Genomic DNA, 14027 nt, shown 5'->3' on the forward strand with positions numbered 1-14027 from the left:
TACCCTAGGCTGCCGCCTGCTGGTCTCAGCCCTTTCCAGAGGGTAAGCCCTCAAGTCCTCGCCTCCAGAAAGGCAGGCCTGCAGGGCGGAAGTGCCTGTTCCCATTGATCCGTTTCAGCCCTGGGGAGGGATAAGAGCCCAGAGTCTCCCTGGGTGCAAACACCGGCTTAGCTACTCCTAGGTGTGTACCCTAACTTAAGGTACTCCACCTCTCTGTGCCTCATGTCTTCATCTGGAAAATAAGGACGATAAAATAGCACGACCCACCTCAGAGTGTTGTGAGGTTTGAACAGATAAGGCATGAAAGCACTTTGAAAATTCTGGCAGGTTTGTAAGCATTCCGTGAGTGTTGACTACCCTGAGGATTAAAAAGCTAATGATCGTTATATTGTGCTAAACATGACCACTGCGTTATCTCATTTAAGGATCACATGAATCTTGTGATGAAGTTAGTATTGCTTCCCTGCATCTTACAGAAAACGAAACAGCTCGGAGAAGGGAATTAACTTTTTTTTGTTTTAAAGATTGGCACCTGAGCTAACATCTGTTGCCAATCTTCTTAATTTTTTTTTTTTTTTTTTTGCCTTTTCTCCCCAAATCCCCCAGTACATAGTTGCATATTTTAGTTATGGGTCCTTCTAGTTGTGGCATGTTGGACGCCGCCTCAACGTAGCCTGATGAGCGGTGCTATGAGCAGGCCCAGAATCCGACCCGTGGAAACTCCAGGCCACCAAAGCAGAGTGGGTGAACTTAAGCGCTCGGCCAGCAGGCCAGCCCCATGAAGTAACTTCTTAGTTACGGTTTTAGCTGGCCTGCAGAGCCATCATTCTCACGCGAATTTGTGTTCATTCAAGCTACAGCCCAGCTGCTCAAGTGTGGTCTGGGGACAGCAGCGTGGGCATGCTCTGGAAGCTTCTCACAAGGGCAGCAGTCCAGCCCCACCCTGGCCCTACTGAATTAGAGGCTGCATTTTAGAGATCTCCAGGTGATTTGTTTGTTTGCACATTAAAGTTTGAGAGGCCTGGGTGCCACTGCTTCCCTTGGTTTTCTTTTTTACCCTTCAGACCAAAATGAAGAATTTAAAGCTGTGGGCAGTGGCGCTAACTTGGGTTGAGCATTAAAATCACATCCTGAGCTCTTCACATTCCCAATGCCTCAGCTGTAGCTGCCCCTGACACAGTAAGGGTTAATAATCACTGGAAAAGGCTTGCCAACAAACTGTGACCTGGAGGTGAAGGGTAAGACCTCTGGGGGTTGGGGGGGGCAACATAAGCCAGGCGGCGGCGGGCCCAGGGGCACAGATGGAGAAATGATATTGATATCAGGAGCAGGAGGGACCATTGCCTAAGAGACCTTGCCTGCTCTGAGATAAAAATATAGGAGAACAGCAATAACATGATAATATCAAAACAGAGGCCAAGGGAGGGCTCCTTGAGAAATCACTAAGAATTCTTGGCATTCACTAATTACTTCATCCAGAACACCTGTGTATGTCTAACAGCTGTAAGCTATGTATATATTGAAATGCTGGTTACAATAAACTCAGAGTGGCCATCTGCCCTCTCCGCATCTATCCTGATGTGTACATTGGATTGGGACACCGACATCAGCCATAGCCAAAATCAAGGTCTCTGAGAGTGCACCCTAGCATCTGCATGTTTAAAGGTCCCCAGGGGACCTCAACATGCAGCCACCTGTGGACACCTCTGGTGGAGTTAGAACCACTGGTTCCCAGGAGAGGGAACGCTGCTTGGAGGCACCCACTTTTCAGTGGAAATTTGAGGTCTTGGATCATAATGGGATGTTTGAAGAGGGGACTCAGACCCACCTAAGAATTTCCACGCTAGGTCAACATCCCGTCTTCCTGAAATTCCAACGGTGTTTCCCAGCCTTCTCCAGGGAGCACAGAACCTAGGTTCTCCTGGAACCTTCTGAGACCTCTCACTGTTTCTCTTCCCTAGGTCATCAGGGTCCTCTCCCAAAAGCCTGCAGAATATATTCTTCACTTCACTTTACCGAAATGGAAACTGAGGCCCACAGAGTCACACTGTGTTATCAGGGTCACACAGCTAATTAGCATCAGAACAAGCAACAGCAAGACAGGTTACTCAGTTCAGTCCCTTGCTGCCTCTCCCACATGCTCCTCTGGGCAATGCTTCCATTTGGTGACAAATTCCAAGGGGTCTAACCTGGGATTCAGCAGTATTCGGGGTCGCCTTTTATGTTGGAGCCCGTGGGATCTATTATGAGCTCTGGATTCACTCCACTCAAGATCTGAAGCCTGGGGCCGGCCCCGTGGCCAAGTGCTTAAGTTCGTGCACCCCTTTCTGTGTCCCAGGGTTTCACCGGTTCAGATCCTAGGGGCACACGTGGCATCACTCATCAAGCCATGCTGAGGTGGGGTCCCACATGCCACAAGCAGAGGCACCCACAACTAGAATATACAAGCATGTACTCGTGGGCTTTGGGGAGAAGAAGTTAAAAAATTAAAAGAGAAGATTAGAACAGATGTTAGCTCAGATGCCAATCTTTAAAAAAAGAAAAAGAGTCTTGTTGAAATAAAATAAGGTCTGAAGCTCTGCTCTGCCATTATTAGCTTTTGGATCCTGGGCAAGTTACTTTACCTCTCTCTCCTTCAGTTTTTGAACTGCAAAATGAGCATTAAAAATACCTGCCTGATAGGATTGTTTTGAGAATTAAACAGGATAATGTGTCAATTGTTTTCAATAAGAATACTCTGGCAGCCAAGAGGGTTGTGCCGTCTCTTGGCTGATTCCCACCACGGGGAGGACAGCTATATAGATATTGGGCAGACAGCACATGGAGAGAAGTGTTCTGCATTCATCATTTGAGAAACCTTTACTGAGCAGCTTATTCTGTATTATATCTATTTAGCTGTATGTTCTATCTATAGGTATCTATAGATACACCTTGAAGGGGAAGGAGAAATACGTTTTAGGGATTGCTTCTTGAAAGGGGCCCTGGTTCTTGGTTCTGTGGCAACTGACTGGACAAGGAGCTTGAGGGAGCCTCTGGCAGTGAATTCAGCCTGTCCTAGCGCTCTGCAGGATGGTGGCAACGTTCGCCCCCTAGAGGCCAACAACAGCTCCAGCAGGGAGAGGACAACTTGGAAGGCAACACATCACAGGGGTATTGACAGCTTACCAGCCAGTCAGCAGAGGCTGGAGGTGTGGGAGGCTGGAAGTTGGCTGAGTGCTGGGAAGGCCAACTTGCTAATGCAATGCATCAGGTTGAGACCCTGGATTTGTCCCTCTTAAGAAATACCAAAACTTGGAATTTGTAAAAATGTTGCCCTGTCAAATCTTATATGTGTATTTATATGTGTATTTCTGTATACTCACCAATATCCTGTTTGCCTTATCCCCACACTCCCCATGTATTTCCAGCTCCTGAGGACTTGTGTGTATCTCTGTATTCAGTGGAGCATTTAGAGAGAGAAGCTATACAGCGCAAGCTCTCAACACCTTTTGGGAGAATTGAGTTGAATTACACATTGCCATGAAATTTCAGAAAACTGAGACAAAGAGGAGATCCAACAGGTTTTCAAAGATAAAAACTGGTTTCATAAAATACTTTCCAAAGAACAGGAACAGAATATCCCCAGAGTTATCATCAAACCTGGAAAGTGGAAGTCAGAGGAAAAATGCTTTCTGAAGGAAAACCATTTCCTGCCTAGAATTCTATACGCAAACTACTAAAGAAAAAAGGATGAGAAGAGAATCAAATATTTTCACACATGACACGCAAAGTTTCAAAAAAAGGTACTGCCTTAGCATCTCTCCCAGAAAGCTGCTAAAGGATGGGCTCCACCAAAACAAGGGAGGAAATGAGAGGCAGGTGATGAGAGTCACCAAGATCATGGGAAGGAAGATCCCAGGAGGACAGCCATGGGCTGGGCATAGAAAGCAGTCTGTTCAGATTAAAGCTGCTCAAAAGGCTCCAGGGAAGATGTGATCAAGAAGATGACGCTGATAGAATTGTGTTTGAAAGTACAGCGAGGGAGTCTACATAAATGGGGGAGAATTAGGGGTTGGACCAGTGATAAGTACCACAAAGTATAACTAAATAAATGGGGGTGGGGGGACATGATTATTGACTCCTCTTGAAGGTAAAAGGCATGAAGGAGAGGGGAAAAATCATGGTGACCTTGAGTGACTCAGTTGTGAGTAGCATGAACAAAGTCATAATAATGTGAACGCTGAAAGTGATATAACCAAATATGATAGGAGTATTTTGGGAGAATGGGGGAGTGGGAAGTGGGCACATGTGTGTGGTGGAGATGAGGGTGGGGTTAACAGAGCTAAATCTTTGTCTGCCACATTGGAAAGTCAAGAGCTGGTTCCTGACAGGGACAAAATCAGGAAGGTTCCATATACCCATCTTGTGTAGAGCTATGGAGGTAAATACCGAGAGAATCATCCAATAAGAACTGAAAGCAATTGCCTCACGGGAGTGTGAAAGACGAAAGAACTGATGTTTTTGATATATGACTATTTTGTTCCTTAAGTTATGTATAATTTTGGTTTCCAACAAAACCCTCTAAAATTTTAAAATAGAAACAAAAGGAATTGAAGTGGACTTGCGTCACTGAGGCCCAAGGTGACGCCTAGGGGTGTGGTCAGTTCCATCGTGGAGTTTATGATGTTGGTGCTGAAACAGGCACCCAAGTCTCCAGCGCTGGGACCTCAGGGATGCTGTGTCCTCCAAAGCTGTGCCAGGGTATCGCCTCGGGGAACCGGGTGTGTGGTCAGAGGCCATATTACCCACATCCTGGTCTTGCTTGTCTTTCTCTGACCTTCTTTCTGCTTCTAGTGACTTTCTCTCTTGGAGATTCTGTGGAGGTCTCATCCCTTCTACAGAGGCCTCACCTCTGTGCCATCATTCAGAGAGACCATGCCAAGGTCTTCTCCTCTGGGATCCTCTCTGTCAGGGAATGGCACTGCCAGCTCCGGGTCAGCCAAACCCAAACGCCGAGAATCCCCAGAACCTCCCTTCCCTCCTTCTCAGTGTCCCCTGGGCGTTGATCTCCTCACCATCTTCCCTCCTCTCCTTTTCCTTCGACATCACCTTGTGCAGACTCTCATGGCATCTCCCCTTGGTCCTGTGACCCCCTGCACCTTGTTCTTCCTCCTCCAGTTCACGACCACACCACTTTCCAGGGCTTCCCAATTCCCTTCAGGCCTCTGCCCTGCCTCCACTCCTCCAGTGGCCGCCCCTAGCTTGCAGAAGTTCACACTCCTCAGAGGAGCACACAAGGCCTTTCTGATGTCTCTCTGGCCACCTCTCCCACCACTGCCCACTCCCACCTTCACGCCAGGCAGCTGGAACCACCTTCAGCTCCCCACAAGCATTGTGAACACATCATGCCCTGCACTTGTCATCCTTCACAATGCGGGACAAGCATTGCCTCCTCCAGGAAGCCTTCCCCGATGCCCTAAGTGTGATTCAGAGGCTTTATTGACACCTTGCCCGTACCCCTTCACATTGGCTCCTGGCACACTGCATCATGAGTGTTTCTTAACCTTTTAAGTCATCCACTTACCGTGAGTTCCTCCAGCCTGTGAACCGTGTCCTACTCACATTCAAACCCCAGCCTCTGGCTCGACATGTGGCCCACAGAAGGGACACGAAGGCATGGTTGCCCTGAGCTCTGGGATGCAACTCCTGGATGAGTCCCACCTCCAGAAGGCCTCAACCTGAGGGAAAACATGTCGTGCTTGTTCTGAATGCTCGTATCTCCTTGTTTCTTTGTTTGCCTTGTTCTTTTCTGAGGTGCCTCCCCCACGGGGTTTGGAGACCAAGGCCACGTCTCCCGGAGCCCACAGGGCAAGATGGCGGGGAGGGCATTCCTGTGCTGAGCGGGATTCTGGATGCCTTCCCCTCTGGGGTCCCCTCAGTTGAGAGGGTCTCGGGGTCTGTCCTGGAAGGGACTGTGGTCAGGCTGTGCCGAGGCCTTGGGGAGAAGGAGCCTCGCTCTCCTCAGAAGGGAGCACAGGAGGAGAGCCCCCGCCTGGACACGGAGACGCTGGCTCTGTCCCCGAGGCAGTGCTGGAAATCGCTGTCTCAGTTCCCTGGAAATACACGGCTGTATCCAGAGAGGCCTCGGACGGCATTCGTTCTTCTCTAAAGAAAAGGCCCACGTCCACGGGTCCACGTCCTCAGCTCTCCGCACTAGGGTGTGTTCATGGGTGTCCCCCATGTTATTCTTCATACCTTTTTATGTATTTTAAATGCTTCGTAATAAGTAGCAAAGAAAGATGCTCCATAAACATGAGAAAGACCTAACTAAAAAACATGAGTCAGAGGAAGGAGCTATTAAAACGGCTTATTTTTGCATAATGTATAGAAAGCCTGAGGTGTGAGGCTTTCTTTGCAGAGCGAAACACAGGACCTGTGGTGGCAGGAGGTTTGCTGATTGCCAGGGCAACTGTTAAAGCACATGGGTGACAAAGCAGAGAGGCGCTGACGGGCAGGGTTATGTGATGTGGGAGCCAGAGTGTGAGAGAAAGGACACACAGAATCCTGTGGTCCAGCCGCTCAGTTCACGGAGGATCACACCCCGGCCCAGGGAGCTGTCTTTACCATGATGCATTTATTCACACAGCGGCCCCTGCAGGCCAAGCACTGTGCTGGGTGTCGGGGATACAAACACAACAAAAGCAGTGGTTCCAGCCCTCCCGGAGTCCACACACTGTGGCTGAGAGAGACACATGAGCAAATTGTTGCAGCGAGGCACCATAAATGCGTGGTAGTGGTCCACTCTGGTTCATGGACTGACAAAGCGGGGAGCCCGAGAGGGCCTCTCAGAGATGTTTGAACGGGATCTGGAGGAGGAGGTGAGACTCAGCCAGGGCCTGTGGCTGGTGATGGGGTTTCAGTGGTGAGGGAAACAGACATGGTCCCTCCCTGCCCTCACGGAGCTTGTGGTCTAGTTGGGAGGACAACTGTCAATCAAACGCTCCCACAGGCGTAAGTTGAACTGTGATAAGGGCAATGAAGGTTATTTGTAAGAATTTGTAAAGAAGGACAGATGAGCTAGATCCTAAGAAAGAGTGGGAACTAATTGGGTGAAAGAGAGGGGAAGGGCATCCAGGCAGAGAGAACAGTTGGTGCAAAGGCCCTGAGCCAGGAGGCAGCACAGCCCTTCCAGGAATGGAACCAAGTCAGAGTGGCTGGGGCAGATTGAGGGGATGGCAAGGCAACAGTGAGAGGCAGCTGCTGGATGGTGTAGAGGTTTTGTACTTTATCCTAAGAGGGAAAGGGAGCCACTGAGGGTTTTAAGCAGGTGAGGGACATTGTCAGATTTGTCACCTGGACAGGATACTCTGGCTGCTTCATGGAGAACTCAGTTGGGGTCAGGGGTGAGCATGGGGACACCCAGGGGAGAATGGAGTTTTACAACTGAACTCGGGAAGTGCAGGAGGGTCGGGGGGACAGGGGAGCGGTGGGGGTGGACCGCATGGGATGGAGGACGAGGATGGACGGAGGGAGGAGTCAGCATGATGCCCTCCGGAGGGAGAGAAACAGCTTCAGCCTGTGAATCTTGCAGAGAGAGAAGCCAAGTTCTGAAGGAAAAGCACACTCCTGCCTCTGGTTCCTCTCTGCTCTTCCTTTACTTGCCCTCCACCCCTTCCTACAGCTGCCTCAGGCATGGCGAGGTCAAGAGGCCAGAGAAGCTGCTTTCAATTCAGAGTGTGAATTCCCACCAAAGTCCAATCATTGAATTTTACGTAAACTGCTGAGTCCCGAATTCCTGCTCTCCTCTTTCACTCTTTGCCATCATACACCCTCCAGGCTGCAAGCAGGACACTGGCTCAGGTTCTCCGTAATTCTGTGAATAAATAGAATAATGAGAAAGAAACAAACAAGTGCAAAATGAAACCCGAGTCTTCATGGATTCCCTTCAAGCCTTCGCAAGTCCACAGTGGTGTGAAGCCCCGGGCTGCGTGCCCTCAGCCGCCCTGAGCTCTGAGTTGTCCAGAGAGCGCTGCCTGCTGTGTCAGCTGGGGAAAGCAAGGGTGCTGGCTGGACCCAGTGTTTTCAGTAGTCGTTTCTCTTCACCGTTACATTGATTGCAAGTGACAGATACGCAACTTGAACCAGCATAAACCAAAGAGAACATGTTTTGAGAACACTGGGGCTGCTCACAGACATCAGGGAGGTGGGGACCTGTCCAGTGGCAGAAAGGGCTCTGAGAGTGTGGCTGCAGTCTCGGGAACTGCCAGAACCAGCGACTGGAACCCCTCAGGACTCTTCCCATCTCTGGTTCTCCCTGTGTCTCAGTCCGTTTGGGCTGCTATAACAAAAACACCTTATAAACTACAGAAATTTACTTCTCACAGTTCTAGCGGCTGGGAGGCCGACTACCTAGATTCTGGCAGATTCCGTGTCTGGTGAGGCCCCTTCCTGGTTCATAGACGGCATCTTCTCCCTGTGTCCTCACGTGGTGGAAGGGGCCAGGGAGCTCTCTGAAGTCTCCTTTATAAGGGCACTGATCCCATTCGTGAGGGCTCCGCCCTCAGGACCCCATCACCTCCCAAAGGCCCACGTCCCCACACTAGTATCTACAGGTTAGATTTCCACATAGGATTTTGGGGGGACACAAACTGTCCATTGCACCCTGCGTGTCCGCTTTCTTTTTCTCTCTTCCTCAAGACTAGTTTTCTTCACACTAAAGTTTCATCTCTTCGCAGCTTCAGCTGCCTGAGAGAGGCTGCCCTGATTTTCTGTCCTAAATACAAACTCCCAGATGCCCATTCCTGGACCCACCGACTGTGACCATGGGGGCAAGGGCCCAGTTGCCATATTGGAGGTGCAGGAGGCGCAGTCCCCAGGAAGACAGGGGCCATTCACCAGGCGGATAAGACGGAGCAGGCGCTCGGCAGGCCCCGCGCTGCAGTGCGGAGGGCGCTGGGGCAGGGCTACCGGCTAGCCAGAACCTCAGTATTTCAGTCTTGTACCACTGGCTGCACTGAGTGCCCACGCGTGAGGATCAGCTCCCCGCCTTTAGGATGGGAGCGCCTCTGAGGGAGGGGCGCTCTACAGTGCGCGTGACCCTGCTCTCCGCAGCCTTCGCTCCCCACCTGTCCCTGCCTAGACAAGGGCTCCGCACAGAGCAGGTGGTTAACACACATTGGCAAATAAAACTCCCCGGATAGAGAAAGAAGTGAAGAGTTAGAGAAGGGGTAGAAGGAGGCAAGGAAGGGGGAAAGTGGATCTCTTCTAGAAAAATCAGACTGCGGACCTTCCCCCTGCGTTCACACTCCCCACCCCGAATGTTTATCTCCGTGCTCGTTTCAAAGAAGCCTCGGGGGCTGTCTTGAAAGAGGAAAAAAGGTGCAGAATAGGGAGATGTGTGCAAGAGTAAGCGGGCTGTGCTGCCCCGTCTCCTTGCTGGGGCAGAGGGGAGAGCGGCTGCCACTTATCAAACATTTGCCTCATTGTTCACTGGATTATTTTAGGAACCATTCCTTTCCCCATTTTGCAGATAAAGGAACAGACTCAGAGGTTACATGGTTTGCCCAAGGTCACACAGTGGAGTGCAGAGATGGGGCTCAAACTCACCTTTGTTGCCTCCAAAGCTGGAGCTATAGATGACGGTTGAGCGCCCTGGGGGAATTTCTGAGTCCCAGCCAACAGCCAGGACGGCGCGGCAGCAGTCTTGAGTTGGTGCTGCCACCTAGTGACAAGACAGAGAACTGTGACCCAAACCTTCCCCTCCTTCCTGCCCCTCCAGGCTCCAACCCCGCCCCTGGCTTGAGAGGCCCGCAGGGCTGAGTGCTCCCTCTGGCAGCCAACCACTGGGCGTTTTGGCGGAGGCCGCCTGGGTGCAGAGAGCTGAGCTCTAGAGTGAGCAGGTGCCTCCTCAGGCCTCCTCACTGTCTCCCAGCGCGAGGCTCTGAAGAAACAGTTGTTGAGTAAATGACCAGGAACGCAAATCTCCACAGGCCTGGGGACCCCCCGGTCTCCACAGACAACCTGTGAAGACACTCCACTGTGAGGGTCAGGGATGAGCACGTCCCGGGCTGGGCCAGCCTCTGCCTCAGTGCGGGTCCTGCACGATCCCTTCCCTGGAGCACAGACTGGCGCCCTTTGCCGTGTTAAGCAGCTTGTCTTGCATTATCTAATTTCATCCGAGACCCAAAGAGCTCATCGTGGCCTGCCCGAGTTCTCAGCAGGGACTCGAACCCGGAGCCTCAGACTCCAAGGGCAGGGTTCTGCTTCATCACTCTGCCCTGCCACCCCACTTCCCCCCGTTCGACACACCCCACGAAACCTCGTTTTTATCAGCCTAGTCATCCAGATGTGATGACTCAAGAGTCGTCGTGGGGCAGACTGCCAGGGGGAGAAAGGCCTGTGTCAGCACGGTGGCTCTCCTGACCTTTAAGGGCAGCGAGGAGTTAGCTCAATCTGAAACATGTGGCTGCCTACGGACTTCAGTCTCAGCTGGAACAGGACAGAACAGCTGGGCAGAGAAACAGAGGGGAGTCCCGCTTCCTGCGCCTCCCTGCTCTTTCTGGGTCTTCTCCCAAGCCCAGGGTCGCCTGAAACGTGGAAGGCAGAAGCCGCATTCTCCTTTTAGACCTGGTTCTTGGAATCTGGTTGCACATGGAGAGAGGATAAAGGGTCACCTTCTAGAAGGCAGGACATTCTCACCAAACCTGTGCTTCACTCGGCCCCAAAGTAATTCAGTAACTTCTCTGTTTAGTCCTCAAAGCTTGCCTCCAAAGTGCGTCATTTGTGTCAGGAAACCCACTTTCGATTTGGGGCGACATAAACCAGTTGCCCATAGTAACAAAACAAACATCACTGAATAGTCAGCTCTGGCCCTAACAGCGTCTCTGGTGAGGGCAGATGCTAAGCGGCATGCTCCCAAATAGATGGTTTTTACCTGAAATATCTGGATTACTCATGTAAACCAGTCATTTCCTACATTTGGTGGTCATCACACTGCGCTGAAGATCTGATGAAAACTCTAGACTCCCCCTGCCCTTTACAAAGTATATATGTACTCATCAAATTTGGGTTATATCATTTCGGGGGCTCGTAGACTCCTGAAACCCATTTGTAGACCCCCAAGGTAAAAACCTGTCCTCGGTCAACACAGCAAGCACCCAGTACTCAAGAAACACAGCTGCTGGCAGAGAGTGTGGTCCAGGGCGTGTGGTATTGAACTGGAGTCAGAAGTTCTGATGAGGGGCTGGCTGGCGGAGCAGTGGTTAAGTTTGTGCGCTCCACTTCGGCGGCCCCAGGTTCACAGGTTCAGATCCAGGGAGCGGACCTAGCACCACTCATCAAGCCACACTGAGGTGGCATCACACATAAAATAGAGGAAGAATGGCACAGATGTTAGCTCAGTAACAATCTTCCTCAAGCAAAAAGAGGAAAATTGGCAACGGATGATAGCTCAGGGCCAATCGTCCTCACAAAAAAAAAAAGTTCTCATGAGTTGTCACAATTTAGCGAGCCGGGAGGGCGTCCTACTTGCAAGAAGGAGACCCACTCGACATGAAGCAGAATGTTTGACTCAAGGACAGTTGTGATCTGGCAGCTCTGATACAGTGTCATCAGTGGTGAGAAGGAAGGAGTGGAGATGAGGACGGGATGGAATGAAGATGTATGTTAGGTACATCACTTGATAATTTTTTAATGGTTGGAAGCCTAATGGTTTTTCAAAATGATACATGAAAAGGTCCCTTTGGCAAAAGAGTCTTGTGCTAAAACAGCCATGTCAAGTGCCTTCCAGTGAATAGAAGGTTGGGACAACCTTTGTGAGACAGGTGGCTGTCTGTAGAATACAATCACGAGGGCACAAGGACCCCAAACGTTGTTGCTGTGGCTTAAGGTGTTTATTACAAAGTGCAAGTGTTCCTGGAAAGAGCAATACTTTGTCCTATCAGCCATTTACACTATAGACAGAATTTTTGCCTGCTCCTTCTCAGAAGGTCTTCTTTTGATTCCAAGGAGTTCAGAGAAGGCATAAAAATGCTCAAGATTGGAGGAGGGGGATGGGAGAGGACTTGGATGGGAGCTAGAGGCATTGAAACGAAACTGATCATGTCATGATTTCTCTCACTATTGATCCTGCTTTCAGTTGAGCTGAGTTGCAAATCGACTGAGTTGATTGAGCCATTTGCCTCAAGATCAAATTCTGGCCAAAATATTAGTCCCTGTTCCTGCTCCAACTTCAGGATGTATCCTGAGTAGAGATTCAATGTTACCAACCTATCTTCATGCTTCATATTGGGAGGTACTGCTCTTACTGCCGTGCATGTGTATATGTGTGTATGTGTGCGTGCAAATCTGTGGGCATGTGCTCTTACTGCCGTGTGTGTGTATATGTGTGTGTGTGTGCATTCAAATCTGTGGGTGTGTCTGCAAGGCTGGGTGTGTCCACAAGTCGAGGACAGGATCCTAATGCTTTCCACACTAGGTGCCTGTGAGCCCTTTGGTTTCTAAGTTGAGACACGCTCTGTTCCTATTTGCATCTCTCCTTTCAGAACCAGCTTCCCTCCCCTGCGGCATCTCTGGCACCTGCTCTACTGTCCCTTCTTTATTGATTCATCCATTCAACACAAATGTACTGAGCAGCCACCTGTGTCAGACACACCGCTAGGCACTGAGGATGGAGGAGTGGACAAGGAGGACCCATCCCTGGCTGCCGGGAGCCTATAGTCTAGTGGAGGAAACAGACACCAGAGAACTAACCATACTGACTAATGAATGACGACTGTGGTAAGTGCCTTGGAAGAGAAGCAGAGAGAACTAGGGCTGTGCAACGGGAAGCCGAGGGAGAGGGAGCGGGTGCTGACCCTGAGGTGCCGTCAGTGTCAGGGTTTGGGTGAGGTTGAACGGGCAGGACAGAGTGTGGAGGCTAAGCAGGGGGCCTGAGGAGGGCATGTGGGAGAGGACACGTGGGAAGGGGGTGCTGAGGAACTGGGCACAAGGCGGGAGGACCCCAAAGAGTCAGGGGGAGGAAAGCTGGGGGGATGCAGAGGGGAAAGCTGAAATTTGGGGGGGTGGGGGCTGTTGAGGAGGGATCACAGCGGGGTGACCTGGAAGTGACTTGGAGGGAACGGCAGTGCTGGGTGTGTGCCCCCTCCCCAGAAGGGCCAGGCTGTCCTCCTGGGACTGCACAGTGAGTGTGTTGGCCTCAGCTGGGCAGGGATCCCTGGGTGGCTCTCATAGCATCTGAAATCATCTCAAGTATTGCTGGTCTGAGTGCCCCTGCTATAAAGCAAGGAGTGTCAGTGCGGACTCTGCAGCCAGAAAGCCAGAAATGTGCTCCTCTGTTGGGGAGATAAAAGAGCTCTCGGGAGCACCGGGGATGAAGAAGCTTGTTAAGGAATGAGAATAAGGCGGAGAAGACCAGAAAGGTAAGCTGTCGCACAGCAATCTGTCCCAGCAGGAAATACCGACTGCGAAGACACAGAGCTGCCTTCGGATTCTAGTCGTCTCCAGAACCACACAAACGATTGTGCATGAGAGATTCAATGGGCACAGGCAGCCTTTGACTGAGGCTGGACTCCTGCTTGTTACCCCGGCAACTGTGATGGTCCTTATTAAGACAACAGGGATGCTTCCAAGCACCAAGAGGGTAGGGAACTAGGTGGTGGTTGTTAGTGCTATGGAGTGGCTTCTGATTCCTAGCGACCCTGTGGACAGCAGAGCGGAACCCTGCCTGGGATTTTTGCCCCATCCTCTCACCTCTGACGCTCTATCAGACAGTGTTCCGCTCCTATTCACAAGGTTTCCATGGCCAGCTTTTTCATAAGTGGGCGGCCAGGTCCTTCTTCCTAGTATGTGTTAGTCCGGAAGCTCTGCTGAAAGCTGTCCACCGTGGGGAACCCTGCTGGTATTTGAAATACTGGTGGCATAGTTTTCACATCACAGCAACACAGCCGCCATGGTATGACAACAGATGAGTCCTGTGGTTCCCTGATAGGGAAAAGAACCCAGGCAGTGGCAGTGAGAGCACTGCTCCGCTGAATACAGAGATACACACA

This window comes from Equus przewalskii, chromosome 25 (assembly GCF_037783145.1).
Source record: "Equus przewalskii isolate Varuska chromosome 25, EquPr2, whole genome shotgun sequence".
In the NCBI taxonomy this organism is placed as follows: Eukaryota; Metazoa; Chordata; class Mammalia; order Perissodactyla; family Equidae; genus Equus; species Equus przewalskii.